This window comes from Brachyhypopomus gauderio, unplaced genomic scaffold (assembly GCF_052324685.1).
Source record: "Brachyhypopomus gauderio isolate BG-103 unplaced genomic scaffold, BGAUD_0.2 sc47, whole genome shotgun sequence".
Classification (NCBI taxonomy): Eukaryota; Metazoa; Chordata; class Actinopteri; order Gymnotiformes; family Hypopomidae; genus Brachyhypopomus; species Brachyhypopomus gauderio.
The window spans coordinates 219,276-244,477 of NW_027506873.1; the positions used below are offsets into that span (position 1 = coordinate 219,276).

At 53.7% G+C, this 25,202-nt stretch overlaps 1 protein-coding gene across 2 annotated transcripts in view; it reads left to right on the forward strand.

The window, feature by feature from the left end:
- The window catches only part of LOC143487555 (3',5'-cyclic-AMP phosphodiesterase 4D-like), a 198,722-nt gene that overhangs the window by 98,189 nt on the left and 75,331 nt on the right, over positions 1–25,202 (forward strand). The window lies entirely within an intron of this gene.

Sequence of the window (25,202 nt, forward strand, 5' to 3'; positions counted from 1 at the left end):
TGCTCCAGTACTGTGTGAGGGTTAGCGGTACTGCTCCAGTACTGTGTGAGGGTTAGCGGTACGGCTCCAGTACTGTGTGAGGGTTAGCGGTACTGCTCCAGTAGTGTGAGGGTCAGCGGTACTGCTCCAGTACTGTGTGAGGGTCAGTGGTACGGCTCCTGTACTGTGTGAGGGTTAGCGGTACTGCTCCAGTACTGTGTGAGGGTCAGCGGTACGGCTCCAGTACTGTGTGAGGGTCAGCGGTACTGCTCCAGTAGTGTGAGGGTCAGCGGTACTGCTCCAGTAGTGTGAGGGTTAGTGGTACAGCTCCAGTACTGTGTGAGGGTTAGTGGTACTGCTCCAGTAGTGTGTAAGGGTTAGCGGTACGGCTCCAGTACTGTGTGAGGGTTAGCGGTACTGCTCCAGTAGTGTGTGAGGGTTAGCGGTACTGCTCCAGTACTGTGTGAGGGTTAGCGGTACTGCTCCAGTAGTGTGTGAGGGTTAGCGGTACTGCTCCAGTACTGTGTGAGGGTTAGCGGTACTGCTCCAGTACTGTGTGAGGGTTAGTGGTACTGCTCCAGTAGTGTGTGAGGGTCAGCGGTACGGCTCCAGTACTGTGTGAGGGTTAGCGGTACTGCTCCAGTACTGTGTGAGGGTTAGCGGTACTGCTCCAGTAGTGTGTGAGGGTTAATGGTACTGCTCCAGTACTGTGTGAGGGTTAGCGGTACTGCTCCAGTACTGTGTGAGGGTCAGCGGTACTGCTCCAGTAGTGTGAGGGTTAGTGGTACTGCTCCAGTAGTGTGTGAGGGTCAGCGGTACGGCTCCAGTACTGTGTGAGGGTCAGCGGTACTGCTCCAGTACTGTGTGAGGGTTAGCGGTACTGCTCCAGTAGTGTGTGAGGGTTAGCGGTACTGCTCCAGTACTGTGTGAGGGTTAGTGGTACTGCACCAGTAGTGTGTGAGGGTTAGTGGTACTGCTCCAGTACTGTGTGAGGGTTAGCGGTACTGCTCCAGTACTATGTGAGGGTTAGTGGTACTGCTCCAGTACTGTGTGAGGGTTAGTGGTACTGCTCCAGTACTGTGTGAGGGTTAGCGGTACTGCTCCAGTACTGTGTGAGGGTTAGCGGTACTGCTCCAGTAGTGTGTGAGGGTTAGCGGTACGGCTCCAGTACTGTGTGAGGGTTAGCGGTACTGCTCCAGTAGTGTGAGGGTTAGCGGTACTGCTCCAGTACTGTGTGAGGGTTAGTGGTACTGCTCCAGTAGTGTGTGAGGGTTAGCGGTACTGCTCCAGTACTGTGTGAGGGTTAGCGGTACTGCTCCAGTACTGTGTGAGGGTTAGCGGTACTGCTCCAGTAGTGTGTGAGAGTTAGCGGTACTGTTCCAGTACTGTGTGAGGGTTAGCGGTACGGCTCCAGTACTGTGTGAGGGTTAGCGGTACTGCTCCAGCACTGTGTGAGGGTTAGCGGTACTGCTCCAGCACTGTGTGAGGGTTAGCGGTACTGCTCCAGCACTGTGTGAGGGTTAGTGGTACTGCTCCAGTACTGTGTGAGGGTTAGTGGTACTGCTCCAGTACTGTGTGAGGGTTAGTGGTACTGCTCCAGTAGTGTGTGAGGGTTAGTGATACGGCTCCAGTACTGTGTGAGGGTTAGTGGTACTGCTCCAGTAGTGTGTGAGGGTTAGTGGTACTGCTCCAGTAGTGTGTGAGGGTTAGCGGTACTGCTCACTGTGTGAGGGTTAGCGGTACTGCTCCAGTACTGTGTGAGGGTTATCGGTACTGCTCCAGTACTGTGTGAGGGTTAGTGGTACGGCTCCAGTACTGTGTGAGGGTTAGCGGTACTGCTCCAGCACTGTGTGAGGGTTAGCGGTACTGCTCCAGCACTGTGTGAGGGTTAGTGGTACTGCTCCAGTACTGTGTGAGGGTTAGCGGTACTGCTCCAGTACTGTGTGAGGGTTAGTGGTACTGCTCCAGTAGTGTGTGAGGGTCAGCGGTACGGCTCCAGTACTGTGTGAGGGTTAGCGGTACTGCTCCAGTACTGTGTGAGGGTCAGCGGTACGGCTCCAGTACTGTGTGAGGGTTAGTGGTACTGCTCCAGTAGTGTGTGAGGGTTAGTGGTACTGCTCCAGTAGTGTGTGAGGGTTAGCGGTACTGCTCCAGTAGTGTCTGAGGGTTAGCGGTACTGCTCCAGTACTGTGTGAGGGTTAGCGGTACTGCTCCAGTACTGTGTGAGGGTTAGCGGTACTGCTCCAGTAGTGTGAGGGTTAGCGGTACTGCTCACTGTGTGAGGGTTAGTGGTACTGCTCCAGTACTGTGTGAGGGTTAGCGGTACTGCTCCAGTAGTGTGAGGGTTAGTGGTACTGCTCCAGTAGTGTGTGAGGGTTAGTGGTACGGCTCCAGTACTGTGTGAGGGTCAGCGGTACGGCTCCAGTACTGTGAGGGTTAGCGGTACTGCTCCAGTACTGTGTGAGGGTCAGCGGTACGGCTCCAGTACTGTGTGAGGGTCAGCGGTACTGCTCCAGTACTGTGTGAGGGTTAGCGGTACTGCTCCAGTAGTGTGTGAGGGTTAATGGTACTGCTCCAGTACTGTGTGAGGGTTAGCGGTACTGCTCCAGTACTGTGTGAGGGTCAGCGGTACTGCTCCAGTAGTGTGAGGGTTAGTGGTACTGCTCCAGTAGTGTGAGTGTCAGTGGTACTTCTCCAGTACTGTGTGAGGGTCAGCGGTACGGCTCCAGTACTGTGTGAGGGTCAGCGGTACTGCTCCAGTACTGTGTGAGGGTTAGCGGTACTGCTCCAGTAGTGTGTGAGGGTTAGCGGTACTGCTCCAGTACTGTGTGAGGGTTAGTGGTACTGCTCCAGTACTGTGTGAGGGTTAGCGGTACTGCTCCAGTAGTGTGTGAGGGTTAGCGGTACTGCTCCAGTACTGTGTGAGGGTTAGTGGTACTGCTCCAGTACTGTGTGAGGGTTAGCGGTACTGCTCCAGTACTATGTGAGGGTTAGTGGTACTGCTCCAGTACTGTGTGAGGGTTAGTGGTACTGCTCCAGTACTGTGTGAGGGTTAGCGGTACTGCTCCAGTACTGTGTGAGGGTTAGCGGTACTGCTCCAGTAGTGTGTGAGGGTTAGCGGTACGGCTCCAGTACTGTGTGAGGGTTAGCGGTACTGCTCCAGTAGTGTGAGGGTTAGCGGTACTGCTCCAGTACTGTGTGAGGGTTAGTGGTACTGCTCCAGTAGTGTGTGAGGGTTAGCGGTACTGCTCCAGTACTGTGTGAGAGTTAGCGGTACTGCTCCAGTACTGTGTGAGGGTTAGCGGTACTGCTCCAGTAGTGTGTGAGGGTTAGCGGTACTGCTCCAGTACTGTGTGAGGGTTAGCGGTACTGCTCCAGTACTGTGTGAGGGTTAGCGGTACGGCTCCAGTACTGTGTGAGGGTTAGCGGTACTGCTCCAGCACTGTGTGAGGGTTAGCGGTACTGCTCCAGCACTGTGTGAGGGTTAGTGGTACTGCTCCAGTACTGTGTGAGGGTTAGTGGTACTGCTCCAGTACTGTGTGAGGGTTAGTGGTACTGCTCCAGTAGTGTGTGAGGGTTAGTGATACGGCTCCAGTACTGTGTGAGGGTTAGTGGTACTGCTCCAGTAGTGTGTGAGGGTCAGCGGTACGGCTCCAGTACTGTGTGAGGGTTAGCGGTACTGCTCCAGTACTGTGTGAGGGTCAGCGGTACGGCTCCAGTACTGTGTGAGGGTTAGTGGTACTGCTCCAGTAGTGTGTGAGGGTTAGTGGTACTGCTCCAGTAGTGTGTGAGGGTTAGCGGTACTGCTCCAGTAGTGTCTGAGGGTTAGCGGTACTGCTCCAGTACTGTGTGAGGGTTAGCGGTACTGCTCCAGTACTGTGTGAGGGTTAGCGGTACTGCTCCAGTAGTGTGAGGGTTAGCGGTACTGCTCACTGTGTGAGGGTTAGTGGTACTGCTCCAGTACTGTGTGAGGGTTAGCGGTACTGCTCCAGTAGTGTGAGGGTTAGTGGTACTGCTCCAGTAGTGTGTGAGGGTTAGTGGTACGGCTCCAGTACTGTGTGAGGGTCAGCGGTACGGCTCCAGTACTGTGAGGGTTAGCGGTACTGCTCCAGTACTGTGTGAGGGTCAGCGGTACGGCTCCAGTACTGTGTGAGGGTCAGCGGTACTGCTCCAGTACTGTGTGAGGGTTAGCGGTACTGCTCCAGTAGTGTGTGAGGGTTAATGGTACTGCTCCAGTACTGTGTGAGGGTTAGCGGTACTGCTCCAGTACTGTGTGAGGGTCAGCGGTACTGCTCCAGTAGTGTGAGGGTTAGTGGTACTGCTCCAGTAGTGTGAGTGTCAGTGGTACTTCTCCAGTACTGTGTGAGGGTCAGCGGTACGGCTCCAGTACTGTGTGAGGGTCAGCGGTACTGCTCCAGTACTGTGTGAGGGTTAGCGGTACTGCTCCAGTAGTGTGTGAGGGTTAGCGGTACTGCTCCAGTACTGTGTGAGGGTTAGTGGTACTGCTCCAGTACTGTGTGAGGGTTAGCGGTACTGCTCCAGTAGTGTGTGAGGGTTAGCGGTACTGCTCCAGTACTGTGTGAGGGTTAGTGGTACTGCTCCAGTACTGTGTGAGGGTTAGCGGTACTGCTCCAGTACTATGTGAGGGTTAGTGGTACTGCTCCAGTACTGTGTGAGGGTTAGTGGTACTGCTCCAGTACTGTGTGAGGGTTAGCGGTACTGCTCCAGTACTGTGTGAGGGTTAGCGGTACTGCTCCAGTAGTGTGTGAGGGTTAGCGGTACGGCTCCAGTACTGTGTGAGGGTTAGCGGTACTGCTCCAGTAGTGTGAGGGTTAGCGGTACTGCTCCAGTACTGTGTGAGGGTTAGTGGTACTGCTCCAGTAGTGTGTGAGGGTTAGCGGTACTGCTCCAGTACTGTGTGAGAGTTAGCGGTACTGCTCCAGTACTGTGTGAGGGTTAGCGGTACTGCTCCAGTAGTGTGTGAGGGTTAGCGGTACTGCTCCAGTACTGTGTGAGGGTTAGCGGTACTGCTCCAGTACTGTGTGAGGGTTAGCGGTACGGCTCCAGTACTGTGTGAGGGTTAGCGGTACTGCTCCAGCACTGTGTGAGGGTTAGCGGTACTGCTCCAGCACTGTGTGAGGGTTAGTGGTACTGCTCCAGTACTGTGTGAGGGTTAGTGGTACTGCTCCAGTACTGTGTGAGGGTTAGTGGTACTGCTCCAGTAGTGTGTGAGGGTTAGTGATACGGCTCCAGTACTGTGTGAGGGTTATCGGTACTGCTCCAGTACTGTGTGAGGGTTAGTGGTACGGCTCCAGTACTGTGTGAGGGTTAGCGGTACTGCTCCAGCACTGTGTGAGGGTTAGCGGTACTGCTCCAGCACTGTGTGAGGGTTAGTGGTACTGCTCCAGTACTGTGTGAGGGTTAGCGGTACTGCTCCAGTAGTGTGAGGGTTAGCGGTACTGCTCACTGTGTGAGGGTTAGCGGTACTGTTCCAGTACTGTGTGAGGGTTAGCGGTACTGTTCCAGTACTGTGTGAGGGTTAGCGGTACTGCTCCAGTACTGTGTGAGGGTTAGCGGTACTGCTCCAGTACTGTGTGAGGGTTAGCGGTACTGCTCCAGTAGTGTGTGAGGGTTAGCGGTACTGCTCCAGTACTGTGTGAGGGTTAGCGGTACTGCTCCAGTACTGTGTGAGGGTTAGTGGTACGGCTCCAGCACTGTGTGAGGGTTAGCGGTACTGCTCCAGCACTGTGTGAGGGTTAGCGGTACTGCTCCAGCACTGTGTGAGGGTTAGTGGTACTGCTCCAGTACTGTGTGAGGGTTAGTGGTACGGCTCCAGTAGTATGAGGGTTAGCGGTACTGCTCCAGCACTGTGTGAGGGTTAGTGGTACGGCTCCAGCACTGTGTGAGGGTTAGCGGTACTGCTCCAGCACTGTGTGAGGGTTAGCGGTACTGCTCCAGCACTGTGTGAGGGTTAGTGGTACTGCTCCAGTACTGTGTGAGGGTTAGTGGTACGGCTCCAGTAGTATGAGGGTTAGCGGTACTGCTCCAGCACTGTGTGAGGGTTAGCGGTACTGCTCCAGTAGTGTGTGAGGGTTAGCGGTACTGCTCCAGTACTGTGTGAGGGTTAGCGGTACTGCTCCAGTACTGTGTGAGGGTTAGTGGTACGGCTCCAGCACTGTGTGAGGGTTAGCGGTACGGCTCCAGCACTGTGTGAGGGTTAGCGGTACTGCTCCAGCACTGTGTGAGGGTTAGCGGTACTGCTCCAGCACTGTGTGAGGGTTAGTGGTACTGCTCCAGTACTGTGTGAGGGTTAGTGGTACGGCTCCAGTAGTATGAGGGTTAGCGGTACTGCTCCAGCACTGTGTGAGGGTTAGTGGTACGGCTCCAGCACTGTGTGAGGGTTAGCGGTACTGCTCCAGCACTGTGTGAGGGTTAGCGGTACTGCTCCAGCACTGTGTGAGGGTTAGTGGTACTGCTCCAGTACTGTGTGAGGGTTAGTGGTACGGCTCCAGTAGTATGAGGGTTAGCAGTACTGCTCCAGCACTGTGTGAGGGTTAGTGGTACTGCTCCAGTACTGTGTGAGGGTTAGCGGTACGGCTCCAGTACTGTGTGAGGGTTAGCGGTACTGCTCCAGTAGTGTGAGGGTTAGCGGTACTGCTCACTGTGTGAGGGTTAGCGGTACTGCTCCAGTACTGTGTGAGGGTCAGCGGTACGGCTCCAGTACTGTGTGAGGGTTAGTGGTACTGCTCCAGTAGTGTGTGAGGGTTAGTGGTACTGCTCCAGTAGTGTGTGAGGGTTAGCGGTACTGCTCCAGTAGTGTCTGAGGGTTAGCGGTACTGCTCCAGTACTGTGTGAGGGTTAGCGGTACTGCTCCAGTACTGTGTGAGGGTTAGCGGTACTGCTCCAGTAGTGTGAGGGTTAGCGGTACTGCTCACTGTGTGAGGGTTAGTGGTACTGCTCCAGTACTGTGTGAGGGTTAGCGGTACTGCTCCAGTAGTGTGAGGGTTAGTGGTACTGCTCCAGTAGTGTGTGAGGGTTAGTGGTACGGCTCCAGTACTGTGTGAGGGTCAGCGGTACGGCTCCAGTACTGTGAGGGTTAGCGGTACTGCTCCAGTACTGTGTGAGGGTCAGCGGTACGGCTCCAGTACTGTGTGAGGGTCAGCGGTACTGCTCCAGTACTGTGTGAGGGTTAGCGGTACTGCTCCAGTAGTGTGTGAGGGTTAATGGTACTGCTCCAGTACTGTGTGAGGGTTAGCGGTACTGCTCCAGTACTGTGTGAGGGTCAGCGGTACTGCTCCAGTAGTGTGAGGGTCAGTGGTACTGCTCCAGTAGTGTGAGGGTCAGTGGTACTGCTCCAGTACTGTGTGAGGGTCAGTGGTACGGCTCCTGTACTGTGTGAGGGTTAGCGGTACTGCTCCAGTACTGTGTGAGGGTCAGCGGTACGGCTCCAGTACTGTGTGAGGGTCAGCGGTACTGCTCCAGTAGTGTGAGGGTCAGCGGTACTGCTCCAGTAGTGTGAGGGTTAGTGGTACAGCTCCAGTACTGTGTGAGGGTTAGTGGTACTGCTCCAGTAGTGTGTAAGGGTTAGTGGTACGGCTCCAGTACTGTGTGAGGGTCAGCGGTACTGCTCCAGTAGTGTGAGGGTTAGTGGTACTGCTCCAGTAGTGTGAGTGTCAGTGGTACTTCTCCAGTACTGTGTGAGGGTCAGCGGTACGGCTCCAGTACTGTGTGAGGGTTAGCGGTACTGCTCCAGTAGTGTGTGAGGGTTAGCGGTACTGCTCCAGTACTATGTGAGGGTTAGTGGTACTGCTCCAGTAGTGTGTGAGGGTTAGTGGTACTGCTCCAGTACTGTGTGAGGGTTAGCGGTACTGCTCCAGTACTGTGTGAGGGTTAGCGGTACTGCTCCAGTAGTGTGTGAGGGTTAATGGTACTGATCCAGTACTGTGTGAGGGTTAGCGGTACTGCTCCAGTACTGTGTGAGGGTCAGCGGTACTGCTCCAGTAGTGTGAGGGTTAGTGGTACTGCTCCAGTAGTGTGAGTGTCAGCGGTACTTCTCCAGTACTGTGTGAGGGTCAGCGGTACGGCTCCAGTACTGTGTGAGGGTCAGCGGTACTGCTCCAGTACTGTGTGAAGGTCAGCGGTACTGCTCCAGTAGTGTGTGAGGGTTAGCGGTACTGCTCCAGTACTATGTGAGGGTTAGCGGTACCGCTCCAGTAGTGTGTGAGGGTTAGTGGTACTGCTCCAGTACTGTGTGAGGGTTAGCGGTACTGCTCCAGTAGTGTGTGAGGGTTAGCGGTACTGCTCCAGTACTGTGTGAGGGTTAGCGGTACTGCTCCAGTACTGTGTGAGGGTTAGCGGTACTGCTCCAGTAGTGTGTGAGGGTTAGCGGTACGGCTCCAGTACTGTGTGAGGGTTAGCGGTACTGCTCCAGTAGTGTGAGGGTTAGCGGTACTGCTCCAGTACTGTGTGAGGGTTAGCGGTACTGCTCCAGTAGTGTGTGAGGGTTAGCGGTACTGCTCCAGTACTGTGTGAGGGTTAGCGGTACTGCTCCAGTACTGTGTGAGGGTTAGCGGTACGGCTCCAGCACTGTGTGAGGGTTAGCGGTACTGCTCCAGCACTGTGTGAGGGTTAGCGGTACTGCTCCAGCACTGTGTGAGGGTTAGTGGTACTGCTCCAGTACTGTGTGAGGGTTAGTGGTACTGCTCCAGTACTGTGTGAGGGTTAGTGGTACTGCTCCAGTAGTGTGTGAGGGTTAGTGATACGGCTCCAGTACTGTGTGAGGGTTAGTGGTACTGCTCCAGTAGTGTGTGAGGGTTAGTGGTACTGCTCCAGTAGTGTGTGAGGGTTAGCGGTACTGCTCACTGTGTGAGGGTTAGCGGTACTGCTCCAGTACTGTGTGAGGGTTATCGGTACTGCTCCAGTACTGTGTGAGGGTTAGTGGTACGGCTCCAGTACTGTGTGAGGGTTAGCGGTACTGCTCCAGCACTGTGTGAGGGTTAGCGGTACTGCTCCAGCACTGTGTGAGGGTTAGTGGTACTGCTCCAGTACTGTGTGAGGGTTAGCGGTACTGCTCCAGTAGTGTGAGGGTTAGCGGTACTGCTCACTGTGTGAGGGTTAGCGGTACTGCTCCAGTACTGTGTGAGGGTTAGCGGTACTGCTCCAGTACTGTGTGAGGGTTAGTGGTACTGCTCCAGTACTGTGTGAGGGTTAGCGGTACTGCTCCAGTACTGTGTGAGGGTTAGCGGTACTGCTCCAGTACTGTGTGAGGGTTAGTGGTACGGCTCCAGCACTGTGTGAGGGTTAGTGGTACGGCTCCAGCACTGTGTGAGGGTTAGCGGTACTGCTCCAGCACTGTGTGAGGGTTAGCGGTACTGCTCCAGCACTGTGTGAGGGTTAGTGGTACTGCTCCAGTACTGTGTGAGGGTTAGTGGTACGGCTCCAGTAGTATGAGGGTTAGCGGTACTGCTCCAGCACTGTGTGAGGGTTAGTGGTACTGCTCCAGTACTGTGTGAGGGTTAGCGGTACGGCTCCAGTACTGTGTGAGGGTTAGCGGTACTGCTCCAGTAGTGTGAGGGTTAGCGGTACTGCTCACTGTGTGAGGGTTAGCGGTACTGCTCCAGTACTGTGTGAGGGTCAGCGGTACGGCTCCAGTACTGTGTGAGGGTTAGTGGTACTGCTCCAGTAGTGTGTGAGGGTTAGCGGTACTGCTCCAGTAGTGTCTGAGGGTTAGCGGTACTGCTCCAGTAGTGTGTGAGGGTTAGCGGTACTGCTCCAGTACTGTGTGAGGGTTAGCGGTACTGCTCCAGTAGTGTGAGGGTTAGCGGTACTGCTCACTGTGTGAGGGTTAGTGGTACTGCTCCAGTACTGTGTGAGGGTTAGCGGTACTGCTCCAGTAGTGTGAGGGTTAGTGGTACTGCTCCAGTAGTGTGTGAGGGTTAGCGGTACGGCTCCAGTACTGTGTGAGGGTCAGCGGTACGGCTCCAGTACTGTGAGGGTTAGCGGTACTGCTCCAGTACTGTGTGAGGGTCAGCGGTACGGCTCCAGTACTGTGTGAGGGTCAGCGGTACTGCTCCAGTACTGTGTGAGGGTTAGCGGTACTGCTCCAGTAGTGTGTGAGGGTTAATGGTACTGCTCCAGTACTGTGTGAGGGTTAGCGGTACTGCTCCAGTACTGTGTGAGGGTCAGCGGTACTGCTCCAGTAGTGTGAGGGTTAGTGGTACTGCTCCAGTAGTGTGAGGGTCAGTGGTACTGCTCCAGTACTGTGTGAGGGTCAGTGGTACGGCTCCTGTACTGTGTGAGGGTTAGCGGTACTGCTCCAGTACTGTGTGAGGGTCAGCGGTACGGCTCCAGTACTGTGTGAGGGTCAGCGGTACTGCTCCAGTAGTGTGAGGGTCAGCGGTACTGCTCCAGTAGTGTGAGGGTTAGTGGTACAGCTCCAGTACTGTGTGAGGGTTAGTGGTACTGCTCCAGTAGTGTGTAAGGGTTAGTGGTACGGCTCCAGTACTGTGTGAGGGTTAGCGGTACTGCTCCAGTAGTGTGTGAGGGTTAGCGGTACTGCTCCAGTACTGTGTGAGGGTTAGCGGTACTGCTCCAGTAGTGTGTGAGGGTTAGCGGTACTGCTCCAGTACTGTGTGAGGGTTAGCGGTACTGCTCCAGTAGTGTGTGAGGGTCAGCGGTACGGCTCCAGTACTGTGTGAGGGTTAGCGGTACTGCTCCAGTACTGTGTGAGGGTTAGCGGTACTGCTCCAGTAGTGTGTGAGGGTTAATGGTACTGCTCCAGTACTGTGTGAGGGTTAGCGGTACTGCTCCAGTACTGTGTGAGGGTCAGCGGTACTGCTCCAGTAGTGTGAGGGTTAGTGGTACTGCTCCAGTAGTGTGAGTGTCAGTGGTACTTCTCCAGTACTGTGTGAGGGTCAGCGGTACGGCTCCAGTACTGTGTGAGGGTCAGCGGTACTGCTCCAGTAGTGTGAGGGTTAGTGGTACTGCTCCAGTAGTGTGAGTGTCAGTGGTACTTCTCCAGTACTGTGTGAGGGTCAGCGGTACGGCTCCAGTACTGTGTGAGGGTCAGCGGTACTGCTCCAGTACTGTGTGAGGGTTAGCAGTACTGCTCCAGTAGTGTGTGAGGGTTAGCGGTACTGCTCCAGTACTATGTGAGGGTTAGTGGTACTGCTCCAGTAGTGTGTGAGGGTTAGTGGTACTGCTCCAGTACTGTGTGAGGGTTAGCGGTACTGCTCCAGTACTGTGTGAGGGTTAGCGGTACTGCTCCAGTAGTGTGTGAGGGTTAATGGTACTGATCCAGTACTGTGTGAGGGTTAGCGGTACTGCTCCAGTACTGTGTGAGGGTCAGCGGTACTGCTCCAGTAGTGTGAGGGTTAGTGGTACTGCTCCAGTAGTGTGAGTGTCAGTGGTACTTCTCCAGTACTGTGTGAGGGTCAGCGGTACGGCTCCAGTACTGTGTGAGGGTCAGCGGTACTGCTCCAGTACTGTGTGAAGGTCAGCAGTACTGCTCCAGTAGTGTGTGAGGGTTAGCGGTACTGCTCCAGTACTATGTGAGGGTTAGCGGTACTGCTCCAGTAGTGTGTGAGGGTTAGTGGTACTGCTCCAGTACTGTGTGAGGGTTAGCGGTACTGCTCCAGTACTGTGTGAGGGTTAGCGGTACTGCTCCAGTACTGTGTGAGGGTTAGCGGTACTGCTCCAGTAGTGTGTGAGGGTTAGCGGTACTGCTCCAGTACTGTGTGAGGGTTAGTGGTACTGCTCCAGTACTGTGTGAGGGTTAGCGGTACTGCTCCAGTACTATGTGAGGGTTAGTGGTACTGCTCCAGTACTGTGTGAGGGTTAGTGGTACTGCTCCAGTACTGTGTGAGGGTTAGCGGTACTGCTCCAGTACTGTGTGAGGGTTAGCGGTACTGCTCCAGTAGTGTGTGAGGGTTAGCGGTACGGCTCCAGTACTGTGTGAGGGTTAGCGGTACTGCTCCAGTAGTGTGAGGGTTAGCGGTACTGCTCCAGTACTGTGTGAGGGTTAGTGGTACTGCTCCAGTAGTGTGTGAGGGTTAGCGGTACTGCTCCAGTACTGTGTGAGAGTTAGCGGTACTGCTCCAGTACTGTGTGAGGGTTAGCGGTACTGCTCCAGTAGTGTGTGAGGGTTAGCGGTACTGCTCCAGTACTGTGTGAGGGTTAGCGGTACTGCTCCAGTACTGTGTGAGGGTTAGCGGTACGGCTCCAGTACTGTGTGAGGGTTAGCGGTACTGCTCCAGCACTGTGTGAGGGTTAGCGGTACTGCTCCAGCACTGTGTGAGGGTTAGTGGTACTGCTCCAGTACTGTGTGAGGGTTAGTGGTACTGCTCCAGTAGTGTGTGAGGGTTAGTGATACGGCTCCAGTACTGTGTGAGGGTTAGTGGTACTGCTCCAGTAGTGTGTGAGGGTTAGTGGTACTGCTCCAGTAGTGTGTGAGGGTTAGCGGTACTGCTCACTGTGTGAGGGTTAGCGGTACTGCTCCAGTACTGTGTGAGGGTCAGCGGTACGGCTCCAGTACTGTGTGAGGGTCAGCGGTACTGCTCCAGTACTGTGTGAGGGTTAGCAGTACTGCTCCAGTAGTGTGTGAGGGTTAGCGGTACTGCTCCAGTAGTGTGAGGGTTAGCGGTACTGCTCACTGTGTGAGGGTTAGCGGTACTGCTCCAGTACTGTGTGAGGGTTAGCGGTACTGCTCCAGTACTGTGTGAGGGTTAGTGGTACTGCTCCAGTACTGTGTGAGGGTTAGCGGTACTGCTCCAGTACTGTGTGAGGGTTAGCGGTACTGCTCCAGTACTGTGTGAGGGTTAGTGGTACGGCTCCAGCACTGTGTGAGGGTTAGTGGTACGGCTCCAGCACTGTGTGAGGGTTAGCGGTACTGCTCCAGCACTGTGTGAGGGTTAGCGGTACTGCTCCAGCACTGTGTGAGGGTTAGTGGTACTGCTCCAGTACTGTGTGAGGGTTAGTGGTACGGCTCCAGTAGTATGAGGGTTAGCGGTACTGCTCCAGCACTGTGTGAGGGTTAGTGGTACTGCTCCAGTACTGTGTGAGGGTTAGCGGTACGGCTCCAGTACTGTGTGAGGGTTAGCGGTACTGCTCCAGTAGTGTGAGGGTTAGCGGTACTGCTCACTGTGTGAGGGTTAGCGGTACTGCTCCAGTACTGTGTGAGGGTCAGCGGTACGGCTCCAGTACTGTGTGAGGGTTAGTGGTACTGCTCCAGTAGTGTGTGAGGGTTAGCGGTACTGCTCCAGTAGTGTCTGAGGGTTAGCGGTACTGCTCCAGTAGTGTGTGAGGGTTAGCGGTACTGCTCCAGTACTGTGTGAGGGTTAGCGGTACTGCTCCAGTAGTGTGAGGGTTAGCGGTACTGCTCACTGTGTGAGGGTTAGTGGTACTGCTCCAGTACTGTGTGAGGGTTAGCGGTACTGCTCCAGTAGTGTGAGGGTTAGTGGTACTGCTCCAGTAGTGTGTGAGGGTTAGCGGTACGGCTCCAGTACTGTGTGAGGGTCAGCGGTACGGCTCCAGTACTGTGAGGGTTAGCGGTACTGCTCCAGTACTGTGTGAGGGTCAGCGGTACGGCTCCAGTACTGTGTGAGGGTCAGCGGTACTGCTCCAGTACTGTGTGAGGGTTAGCGGTACTGCTCCAGTAGTGTGTGAGGGTTAATGGTACTGCTCCAGTACTGTGTGAGGGTTAGCGGTACTGCTCCAGTACTGTGTGAGGGTCAGCGGTACTGCTCCAGTAGTGTGAGGGTTAGTGGTACTGCTCCAGTAGTGTGAGGGTCAGTGGTACTGCTCCAGTACTGTGTGAGGGTCAGTGGTACGGCTCCTGTACTGTGTGAGGGTTAGCGGTACTGCTCCAGTACTGTGTGAGGGTCAGCGGTACGGCTCCAGTACTGTGTGAGGGTCAGCGGTACTGCTCCAGTAGTGTGAGGGTCAGCGGTACTGCTCCAGTAGTGTGAGGGTTAGTGGTACAGCTCCAGTACTGTGTGAGGGTTAGTGGTACTGCTCCAGTAGTGTGTAAGGGTTAGTGGTACGGCTCCAGTACTGTGTGAGGGTTAGCGGTACTGCTCCAGTAGTGTGTGAGGGTTAGCGGTACTGCTCAAGTACTGTGTGAGGGTTAGCGGTACTGCTCCAGTAGTGTGTGAGGGTTAGCGGTACTGCTCCAGTACTGTGTGAGGGTTAGCGGTACTGCTCCAGTAGTGTGTGAGGGTCAGCGGTACGGCTCCAGTACTGTGTGAGGGTTAGCGGTACTGCTCCAGTACTGTGTGAGGGTTAGCGGTACTGCTCCAGTAGTGTGTGAGGGTTAATGGTACTGCTCCAGTACTGTGTGAGGGTTAGCGGTACTGCTCCAGTACTGTGTGAGGGTCAGCGGTACTGCTCCAGTAGTGTGAGGGTTAGTGGTACTGCTCCAGTAGTGTGAGTGTCAGTGGTACTTCTCCAGTACTGTGTGAGGGTCAGCGGTACGGCTCCAGTACTGTGTGAGGGTCAGCGGTACTGCTCCAGTAGTGTGAGGGTTAGTGGTACTGCTCCAGTAGTGTGAGTGTCAGTGGTACTTCTCCAGTACTGTGTGAGGGTCAGCGGTACGGCTCCAGTACTGTGTGAGGGTCAGCGGTACTGCTCCAGTACTGTGTGAGGGTTAGCAGTACTGCTCCAGTAGTGTGTGAGGGTTAGCGGTACTGCTCCAGTACTATGTGAGGGTTAGTGGTACTGCTCCAGTAGTGTGTGAGGGTTAGTGGTACTGCTCCAGTACTGTGTGAGGGTTAGCGGTACTGCTCCAGTACTGTGTGAGGGTTAGCGGTACTGCTCCAGTAGTGTGTGAGGGTTAATGGTACTGATCCAGTACTGTGTGAGGGTTAGCGGTACTGCTCCAGTACTGTGTGAGGGTCAGCGGTACTGCTCCAGTAGTGTGAGGGTTAGTGGTACTGCTCCAGTAGTGTGAGTGTCAGTGGTACTTCTCCAGTACTGTGTGAGGGTCAGCGGTACGGCTCCAGTACTGTGTGAGGGTCAGCGGTACTGCTCCAGTACTGTGTGAAGGTCAGCAGTACTGCTCCAGTAGTGTGTGAGGGTTAGCGGTACTGCTCCAGTACTATGTGAGGGTTAGCGGTACTGCTCCAGTAGTGTGTGAGGGTTAGTGGTACTGCTCCAGTACTGTGTGAGGGTTAGCGGTACTGCTCCAGTACTGTGTGAGGGTTAGCGGTACTGCTCCAGTACTGTGTGAGGGTTAGCGGTACTGCTCCAGTAGTGTGTGAGGGTTAGCGGTACTGCTCCAGTACTGTGTGAGGGTTAGTGGTACTGCTCCAGTACTGTGTGAGGGTTAGCGGTACTGCTCCAGTACTATGTGAGGGTTAGTGGTACTGCTCCAGTACTGTGTGAGGGTTAGTGGTACTGCTCCAGTACTGTGTGAGGGTTAGCGGTACTGCTCCAGTACTGTGTGAGGGTTAGCGGTACTGCTCCAGTAGTGTGTGAGGGTTAGCGGTACGGCTCCAGTACTGTGTGAGGGTTAGCGGTACTGCTCCAGTAGTGTGAGGGTTAGCGGTACTGCTCCAGTACTGTGTGAGGGTTAGTGGTACTGCTCCAGTAGTGTGTGAGGGTTAGCGGTACTGCTCCAGTACTGTGTGAGAGTTAGCGGTACTGCTCCAGTACTGTGTGAGGGTTAGCGGTACTGCTCCAGTAGTGTGTGAGGGTTAGCGGTACTGCTCCAGTACTGTGTGAGGGTTAGCGGTACTGCTCCAGTACTGTGTGAGGGTTAGCGGTACGGCTCCAGTACTGTGTGAGGGTTAGCGGTACTGCTCCAGCACTGTGTGAGGGTTAGCGGTACTGCTCCAGCACTGTGTGAGGGTTAGTGGTACTGCTCCAGTACTGTGTGAGGGTTAGTGGTACTGCTCCAGTAGTGTGTGAGGGTTAGTGATACGGCTCCAGTACTGTGTGAGGGTTAGTGGTACTGCTCCAGTAGTGTGTGAGGGTTAGTGGTACTGCTCCAGTAGTGTGTGAGGGTTAGCGGTACTGCTCACTGTGTGAGGGTTAGCGGTACTGCTCCAGTACTGTGTGAGGGTTATCGGTACTGCTCCAGTACTGTGTGAGGGTTAGTGGTACGGCTCCAGTACTGTGTGAGGGTTAGCGGTACTGCTCCAGCACTGTGTGAGGGTTAGCGGTACTGCTCCAGCACTGTGTGAGGGTTAGTGGTACTGCTCCAGTACTGTGTGAGGGTTAGCGGTACTGCTCCAGTAGTGTGAGGGTTAGCGGTACTGCTCACTGTGTGAGGGTTAGCGGTACTGTTCCAGTACTGTGTGAGGGTTAGCGGTACTGCTCCAGTACTGTGTGAGGGTTAGCGGTACTGCTCCAGTACTGTGTGAGGGTTAGCGGTACTGCTCCAGTAGTGTGTGAGGGTTAGCGGTACTGCTCCAGTACTGTGTGAGGGTTAGCGGTACTGCTCCAGTACTGTGTGAGGGTTAGTGGTACGGCTCCAGCACTGTGTGAGGGTTAGCGGTACTGCTCCAGCACTGTGTGAGGGTTAGCGGTACTGCTCCAGCACTGTGTGAGGGTTAGTGGTACTGCTCCAGTACTGTGTGAGGGTTAGTGGTACGGCTCCAGTAGTATGAGGGTTAGCGGTACTGCTCCAGCACTGTGTGAGGGTTAGTGGTACGGCTCCAGCACTGTGTGAGGGTTAGCGGTACTGCTCCAGCACTGTGTGAGGGTTAGCGGTACTGCTCCAGCACTGTGTGAGGGTTAGTGGTACTGCTCCAGTACTGTGTGAGGGTTAGTGGTACGGCTCCAGTAGTATGAGGGTTAGCGGTACTGCTCCAGCACTGTGTGAGGGTTAGCGGTACTGCTCCAGTAGTGTGTGAGGGTTAGCGGTACTGCTCCAGTACTGTGTGAGGGTTAGCGGTACTGCTCCAGTACTGTGTGAGGGTTAGTGGTACGGCTCCAGCACTGTGTGAGGGTTAGTGGTACGGCTCCAGCACTGTGTGAGGGTTAGCGGTACTGCTCCAGCACTGTGTGAGGGTTAGCGGTACTGCTCCAGCACTGTGTGAGGGTTAGTGGTACTGCTCCAGTACTGTGTGAGGGTTAGTGGTACGGCTCCAGTAGTATGAGGGTTAGCGGTACTGCTCCAGCACTGTGTGAGGGTTAGTGGTACGGCTCCAGCACTGTGTGAGGGTTAGCGGTACTGCTCCAGCACTGTGTGAGGGTTAGCGGTACTGCTCCAGCACTGTGTGAGGGTTAGTGGTACTGCTCCAGTACTGTGTGAGGGTTAGTGGTACGGCTCCAGTAGTATGAGGGTTAGCAGTACTGCTCCAGCACTGTGTGAGGGTTAGTGGTACTGCTCCAGTACTGTGTGAGGGTTAGCGGTACGGCTCCAGTACTGTGTGAGGGTTAGCGGTACTGCTCCAGTAGTGTGAGGGTTAGCGGTACTGCTCACTGTGTGAGGGTTAGCGGTACTGCTCCAGTACTGTGTGAGGGTCAGCGGTACGGCTCCAGTACTGTGTGAGGGTTAGTGGTACTGCTCCAGTAGTGTGTGAGGGTTAGCGGTACTGCTCCAGTAGTGTGTGAGGGTTAGCGGTACTGCTCCAGTAGTGTCTGAGGGTTAGCGGTACTGCTCCAGTACTGTGTGAGGGTTAGCGGTACTGCTCCAGTACTGTGTGAGGGTTAGCGGTACTGCTCCAGTAGTGTGAGGGTTAGCGGTACTGCTCACTGTGTGAGGGTTAGTGGTACTGCTCCAGTACTGTGTGAGGGTTAGCAGTACTGCTCCAGTAGTGTGAGGGTTAGTGGTACTGCTCCAGTAGTGTGTGAGGGTTAGTGGTACGGCTCCAGTACTGTGTGAGGGTCAGCGGTACGGCTCCAGTACTGTGAGGGTTAGCGGTACTGCTCCAGTACTGTGTGAGGGTCAGCGGTACGGCTCCAGTACTGTGTGAGGGTCAGCGGTACTGCTCCAGTAGTGTGTGAGGGTTAATGGTACTGCTCCAGTACTGTGTGAGGGTTAGCGGTACTGCTCCAGTACTGTGTGAGGGTCAGCGGTACTGCTCCAGTAGTGTGAGGGTCAGTGGTACTGCTCCAGTAGTGTGAGGGTCAGTGGTACTGCTCCAGTACTGTGTGAGGGTCAGTGGTACGGCTCCTGTACTGTGTGAGGGTTAGCGGTACTGCTCCAGTACTGTGTGAGGGTCAGCGGTACGGCTCCAGTACTGTGTGAGGGTCAGCGGTACTGCTCCAGTAGTGTGAGGGTCAGCGGTACTGCTCCAGTAGTGTGAGGGTTAGTGGTACAGCTCCAGTACTGTGTGAGGGTTAGTGGTACTGCTCCAGTAGTGTGTAAGGGTTAGTGGTACGGCTCCAGTACTGTGTGAGGGTCAGCGGTACTGCTCCAGTAGTGTGAGGGTTAGTGGTACTGCTCCAGTAGTGTGAGTGTCAGTGGTACTTCTCCAGTACTGTGTGAGGGTCAGCGGTACGGCTCCAGTACTGTGTGAGGGTCAGCGGTACTGCTCCAGTACTGTGTGAGGGTTAGCGGTACTGCTCCAGTAGTGTGTGAGGGTTAGCGGTACTGCTCCAGTACTATGTGAGGGTTAGTGGTACTGCTCCAGTAGTGTGTGAGGGTTAGTGGTACTGCTCCAGTACTGTGTGAGGGTTAGCGGTACTGCTCCAGTAGTGTGTGAGGGTTAATGGTACTGATCCAGTACTGTGTGAGGGTTAGCGGTACTGCTCCAGTACTGTGTGAGGGTCAGCGGTACTGCTCCAGTAGTGTGAGGGTTAGTGGTACTGCTCCAGTAGTGTGAGTGTCAGCGGTACTTCTCCAGTACTGTGTGAGGGTCAGCGGTACGGCTCCAGTACTGTGTGAGGGTCAGCGGTACTGCTCCAGTACTGTGTGAAGGTCAGCAGTACTGCTCCAGTAGTGTGTGAGGGTTAGCGGTACTGCTCCAGTACTATGTGAGGGTTAGCGGTACCGCTCCAGTAGTGTGTGAGGGTTAGTGGTACTGCTCCAGTACTGTGTGAGGGTTAGCGGTACTGCTCCAGTAGTGTGTGAGGGTTAGCGGTACTGCTCCAGTACTGTGTGAGGGTTAGCGGTACTGCTCCAGTACTGTGTGAGGGTTAGCGGTACTGCTCCAGTAGTGTGTGAGGGTTAGCGGTACGGCTCCAGTACTGTGTGAGGGTTAGCGGTACTGCTCCAGTAGTGTGAGGGTTAGCGGTACTGCTCCAGTACTGTGTGAGGGTTAGCGGTACTGCTCCAGTAGTGTGTGAGGGTTAGCGGTACTGCTCCAGTACTGTGTGAGGGTTAGCGGTACTGCTCCAGTACTGTGTGAGGGTTAGCGGTACGGCTCCAGCACTGTGTGAGGGTTAGCGGTACTGCTCCAGCACTGTGTGAGGGTTAGCGGTACTGCTCCAGCACTGTGTGAGGGTTAGTGGTACTGCTCCAGTACTGTGTGAGGGTTAGTGGTACTGCTCCAGTACTGTGTGAGGGTTAGTGGTACTGCTCCAGTAGTGTGTGAGGGTTAGTGATACGGCTCCAGTACTGTGTGAGGGTTAGTGGTACTGCTCCAGTAGTGTGTGAGGGTTAGTGGTACTGCTCCAGTAGTGTGTGAGGGTTAGCGGTACTGCTCACTGTGTGAGGGTTAGCGGTACTGCTCCAGTACTGTGTGAGGGTTATCGGTACTGCTCCAGTACTGTGTGAGGGTTAGTGGTACGGCTCCAGTACTGTGTGAGGGTTAGCGGTACTGCTCCAGCACTGTGTGAGGGTTAGCGGTACTGCTCCAGCACTGTGTGAGGGTTAGCGGTACTGCTCCAGTACTGTGTGAGGGTTAGCGGTACTGCTCCAGTAGTGTGAGGGTTAGCGGTACTGCTCACTGTGTGAGGGTTAGCGGTACTGCTCCAGTACTGTGTGAGGGTTAGCGGTACTGCTCCAGTACTGTGTGAGGGTTAGTGGTACTGCTCCAGTACTGTGTGAGGGTTAGCGGTACTGCTCCAGTACTGTGTGAGGGTTAGCGGTACTGCTCCAGTACTGTGTGAGGGTTAGTGGTACGGCTCCAGCACTGTGTGAGGGTTAGTGGTACGGCTCCAGCACTGTGTGAGGGTTAGCGGTACTGCTCCAGCACTGTGTGAGGGTTAGCGGTACTGCTCCAGCACTGTGTGAGGGTTAGTGGTACTGCTCCAGTACTGTGTGAGGGTTAGTGGTACGGCTCCAGTAGTATGAGGGTTAGCGGTACTGCTCCAGCACTGTGTGAGGGTTAGTGGTACTGCTCCAGTACTGTGTGAGGGTTAGCGGTACGGCTCCAGTACTGTGTGAGGGTTAGCGGTACTGCTCCAGTAGTGTGAGGGTTAGCGGTACTGCTCACTGTGTGAGGGTTAGCGGTACTGCTCCAGTACTGTGTGAGGGTCAGCGGTACGGCTCCAGTACTGTGTGAGGGTTAGTGGTACTGCTCCAGTAGTGTGTGAGGGTTAGCGGTACTGCTCCAGTAGTGTCTGAGGGTTAGCGGTACTGCTCCAGTAGTGTGTGAGGGTTAGCGGTACTGCTCCAGTACTGTGTGAGGGTTAGCGGTACTGCTCCAGTAGTGTGAGGGTTAGCGGTACTGCTCACTGTGTGAGGGTTAGTGGTACTGCTCCAGTACTGTGTGAGGGTTAGCGGTACTGCTCCAGTAGTGTGAGGGTTAGTGGTACTGCTCCAGTAGTGTGTGAGGGTTAGCGGTACGGCTCCAGTACTGTGTGAGGGTCAGCGGTACGGCTCCAGTACTGTGAGGGTTAGCGGTACTGCTCCAGTACTGTGTGAGGGTCAGCGGTACGGCTCCAGTACTGTGTGAGGGTCAGCGGTACTGCTCCAGTACTGTGTGAGGGTTAGCGGTACTGCTCCAGTAGTGTGTGAGGGTTAATGGTACTGCTCCAGTACTGTGTGAGGGTTAGCGGTACTGCTCCAGTACTGTGTGAGGGTCAGCGGTACTGCTCCAGTAGTGTGAGGGTTAGTGGTACTGCTCCAGTAGTGTGAGGGTCAGTGGTACTGCTCCAGTACTGTGTGAGGGTCAGTGGTACGGCTCCTGTACTGTGTGAGGGTTAGCGGTACTGCTCCAGTACTGTGTGAGGGTCAGCGGTACGGCTCCAGTACTGTGTGAGGGTCAGCGGTACTGCTCCAGTAGTGTGAGGGTCAGCGGTACTGCTCCAGTAGTGTGAGGGTTAGTGGTACAGCTCCAGTACTGTGTGAGGGTTAGTGGTACTGCTCCAGTAGTGTGTAAGGGTTAGTGGTACGGCTCCAGTACTGTGTGAGGGTTAGCGGTACTGCTCCAGTAGTGTGTGAGGGTTAGCGGTACTGCTCCAGTACTGTGTGAGGGTTAGCGGTACTGCTCCAGTAGTGTGTGAGGGTTAGCGGTACTGCTCCAGTACTGTGTGAGGGTTAGCGGTACTGCTCCAGTAGTGTGTGAGGGTCAGCGGTACGGCTCCAGTACTGTGTGAGGGTTAGCGGTACTGCTCCAGTACTGTGTGAGGGTTAGCGGTACTGCTCCAGTAGTGTGTGAGGGTTAATGGTACTGCTCCAGTACTGTGTGAGGGTTAGCGGTACTGCTCCAGTACTGTGTGAGGGTCAGCGGTACTGCTCCAGTAGTGTGAGGGTTAGTGGTACTGCTCCAGTAGTGTGAGTGTCAGTGGTACTTCTCCAGTACTGTGTGAGGGTCAGCGGTACGGCTCCAGTACTGTGTGAGGGTCAGCGGTACTGCTCCAGTAGTGTGAGGGTTAGTGGTACTGCTCCAGTAGTGTGAGTGTCAGTGGTACTTCTCCAGTACTGTGTGAGGGTCAGCGGTACGGCTCCAGTACTGTGTGAGGGTCAGCGGTACTGCTCCAGTACTGTGTGAGGGTTAGCAGTACTGCTCCAGTAGTGTGTGAGGGTTAGCGGTACTGCTCCAGTACTATGTGAGGGTTAGTGGTACTGCTCCAGTAGTGTGTGAGGGTTAGTGGTACTGCTCCAGTACTGTGTGAGGGTTAGCGGTACTGCTCCAGTACTGTGTGAGGGTTAGCGGTACTGCTCCAGTAGTGTGTGAGGGTTAATGGTACTGATCCAGTACTGTGTGAGGGTTAGCGGTACTGCTCCAGTACTGTGTGAGGGTCAGCGGTACTGCTCCAGTAGTGTGAGGGTTAGTGGTACTGCTCCAGTAGTGTGAGTGTCAGTGGTACTTCTCCAGTACTGTGTGAGGGTCAGCGGTACGGCTCCAGTACTGTGTGAGGGTCAGCGGTACTGCTCCAGTACTGTGTGAAGGTCAGCAGTACTGCTCCAGTAGTGTGTGAGGGTTAGCGGTACTGCTCCAGTACTATGTGAGGGTTAGCGGTACTGCTCCAGTAGTGTGTGAGGGTTAGTGGTACTGCTCCAGTACTGTGTGAGGGTTAGCGGTACTGCTCCAGTACTGTGTGAGGGTTAGCGGTACTGCTCCAGTACTGTGTGAGGGTTAGCGGTACTGCTCCAGTAGTGTGTGAGGGTTAGCGGTACGGCTCCAGTACTGTGTGAGGGTTAGCGGTACTGCTCCAGTAGTGTGAGGGTTAGCGGTACTGCTCCAGTACTGTGTGAGGGTTAGCGGTACTGCTCCAGTAGTGTGTGAGGGTTAGCGGTACTGCTCCAGTACTGTGTGAGGGTTAGCGGTACTGCTCCAGTAGTGTGAGGGTTAGTGGTACAGCTCCAGTACTGTGTGAGGGTTAGTGGTACTGCTCCAGTAGTGTGTGAGGGTCAGCGGTACGGCTCCAGTACTGTGTGAGGGTTAGCGGTACTGCTCCAGTACTGTGTGAGGGTTAGCGGTACTGCTCCAGTAGTGTGTGAGGGTTAATGGTACTGCTCCAGTACTGTGTGAGGGTCAGCGGTACTGCTCCAGTAGTGTGAGGGTCAGCGGTACTGCTCCAGTAGTGTGAGTGTCAGTGGTACTTCTCCAGTACTGTGTGAGGGTCAGCGGTACGGCTCCAGTACTGTGTGAGGGTCAGCGGTACTGCTCCAGTACTGTGTGAGGGTTAGCAGTACTGCTCCAGTAGTGTGTGAGGGTTAGCGGTACTGCTCCAGTACTATGTGAGGGTTAGTGGTACTGCTCCAGTAGTGTGTGAGGGTTAGCGGTACTGCTCCAGTACTGTGTGAGGGTTAGCGGTACTGCTCCAGTACTGTGTGAGGGTTAGCAGTACTGCTCCAGTACTGTGTGAGGGTTAGCGGTACTGCTCCAGTACTGTGTGAGGGTTAGTGGTACTGCTCCAGTAGTGTGTGAGGGTTAGCGGTACTGCTCCAGTACTGTGTGAGGATTAGCGGTACTGCTCCAGTACTGTGTGAGGGTTAGTAGTCCATGTCCATGTTCATGTGCCACACACACTGTGCTCACAAACACATAGAGCCTTTTCATTAGCTAAAAACTCAGAGCAAAAAGTCTAGTTGAACCTCATTTCCACAGATGACATTGGACTTTTGCCCACAGTTGCATGCAAATGTATCTGTAATTGCTCCATCTGTTGTCAGACTGGGGTAATGAAACCATTCATCTATTCTGATCATCTGTTTCCACATAATGTTTGCACCACTTGTTCTCCCAGACCATTTGTCTTTAATAAACTAATTTTAATTAAACATATTGTGTTGTATGTACCACCTTCTCTCTTACCAGTAATTTAGTGTACCTGAACAGTACATCTCAGTGTAACCATCTCAAAGCATCTACTTCTAAGGAATGCTTTGAAATGTAAATAAATCTATTTATATATTTATTGATAAGAAGTGAGGACTGTGACCTCTAACCCTCAAATCCTGCTCATGTGTGTAGTACCTGCATACACGGCTTCTTGGGTTTCCTATTAATCAGTAAACATTCTGATCTCAGACCAGCTGCTTGAACTTAAGTGCGGACTAAAACACGCGAAAAGATTTGAATTGTATTGAAACTGTGTGACGTAACGAAACCCGTTTTTGGAATGGTCACGTGGCTTTCCCCTTTTGATACAGACTTCAAAACAGCGTTTTGGAACACCACAATTCAAATGAATCGATTCAGTTTGATTCCGCATTTTGAGTTTGACATCACTAGTTTTTGATTTTCTGCCTGGATTTTTGACTCTCCTGTTTTTGCCTTGCTTTCTTTTGTGCTGCTGCCCACAAACCCTTCAGGGTTGTTCCTATTGGGACCTCTGTTGTATTTTTGTGCATTTATTAAAATATATGATATTTATCTGATCTGCATATGGATCCTTCTCTGCCTTCTTTGCTAAATTTTCTAAGGATGAAGGCATTAATTCCTGTGTGAACAACAGCATAATGTGAACCTCTACACCAAAGCCTGTTGCAGCCCTAACACAGAACATGCCCTTTGAGTTGTGATATGATATTGTGCACACACTGCACGCACTCATTGCGCACACTCACTGTGCACACCCATTGTGCACACACTCCCTGTGCACCCTCACTACACACACACTCACTGCGTACACTCATTGTTTGTTTTTAATGTGTGTTCACTGCATATATTCACTGTGTCCACTGTCGGTGCTCATGGCAGTCTAAAGGAACTCTGAGCATCAGGTGCTTGACTTATATTTTTTCACAGTGCTGAACAGCATGCTGGGTTTGATGTATGCACACTGCCATTGGTGTGCATGAGATTGAGCTACTCAAAAAGTATTTGAGGCATCCCAGCAGACAGAGCGTATTCTAATGTTAAATCAAGACCTGCAGAGCCAAACGTTTGCTTGTTTTGAGAAGTGCTCATTTGTAGGTGCTCTACTGCTAAACATCTTTACTGAGACAACGGCCACTGCTTCCAGAAACACCAGTGCTCAGTAAATTGAACCATATGAAGCAGTTCGTAACACTCAGGCCTAGGACTGTGTCTATTTGTGCATCTCTGCCATATAAACACGACATCTGCAAAGCCACAATATCATCATGTGATTTGTAGTTAGCAGCTGAGCCATATTGATGCTCTTGCACTGAAGCCAAGGGATTTGATACAACCCTGCGTAAAACCACACTTCATAGTTCAACAGACTCGCTTTAAAGGGGCCATGTTACTGATTCTGTCTGCTTAATGCCAAACCTGTTTACGTCTTGTCATAGGAATCTGATTTTTGCTTTTGCAGCATGAATAAGCTTTGTTTTATCATACCTTTAAGCCTCATTAGAATGAGCTGCATTGATTTATGTTAAAGGGGGTGATTTTATTTATCTTCATTTAGAGAAAATTGAACAACCTGGAGTCAGAGAGGAGTAGCTGACTAAAGACTTCATTCCTCCCTGCGTGTCT